The following is a 932-nucleotide window of genomic DNA, read 5'->3' as shown; positions in this document are numbered from 1 at the left end:
AAATTGTCAATTTTCTTTTTCAACAAAAAGGAAACAATCTTGACAAATAAGTTCCAAAAGAAGAGTGGGCCGAACGAGTCGGCAATGTTCTACAAGGGTATTCAAACCCATACTTAAATAAAATCTGAAGCGAAAGCAAAACAAAGAAAAACATAATTTTAAACGTTCACGTCACCGGATAGATCTGCTTGAAAACTCCCGGCGTTTGAGCCGAAGGGATGCTCAACGGATTCTGGAACCGTCGTTTCATCGGTCGCTGGGGGAGGAAATCCATAACCGAGCTGGTCCGGGGACATGGTAAGGTCATTATCATTCAGCTCAAGGACATCGATCGCAATGACAGTCTTCTCGGCTTCGGCCTTTTTCTCGTCGATCTCCCTTATTCGCTCTTCAGGAATGACAGCCCCATTCTCAATCAGATATCGTACAGCTCCCTGTACTCCGGTGGCTTGGTTCAGCAGGTCTTCTAGAGGGCGAACTTTCGCCTGCTCAACTAGATAGGCCTTGAACTTGTCTAATCGGTTTTGCGCTTTCTTCGCTGTTCGCTCCACCTTATCCCAACGATCTTTCCGAAGTCTCTTAACTTCGAATTTGAGCTGAACTTTCAGCCCTTCGCATGCCTCTTGCAGGTCGGCTTTCTCTTCCTCCAGAGTAAGCGCTCGGGAGTTCAGTTCGTTAACCTTCAGATCGGAATTGGCAATGATGCCATCTTTTTCTGCAATAAGCGCCTCGAGTTCCTTGATCCTCTCGTCCTTCGTCCTGTTAGCGGCTTGGATCTCTTTTGCGCACTCTGTCACCTTTTCGAGTTCGAGATCGGACCCCTTGCTGGTTTTGACCTGCCTATCGTATTTTTGAACCAGCGTATTCATCTTGGCGGCAGTCTGGAGATCCAACGAATATGCGTCAGTCTGAAGCGTAATTGGACAAATGAA

The sequence above is a fragment of the Camelina sativa genome, chromosome 12 (genome assembly GCF_000633955.1).
Source record: "Camelina sativa cultivar DH55 chromosome 12, Cs, whole genome shotgun sequence".
NCBI lineage: Eukaryota > Viridiplantae > Streptophyta > Magnoliopsida > Brassicales > Brassicaceae > Camelina > Camelina sativa.
This window is presented reverse-complemented; position numbering follows the sequence as displayed.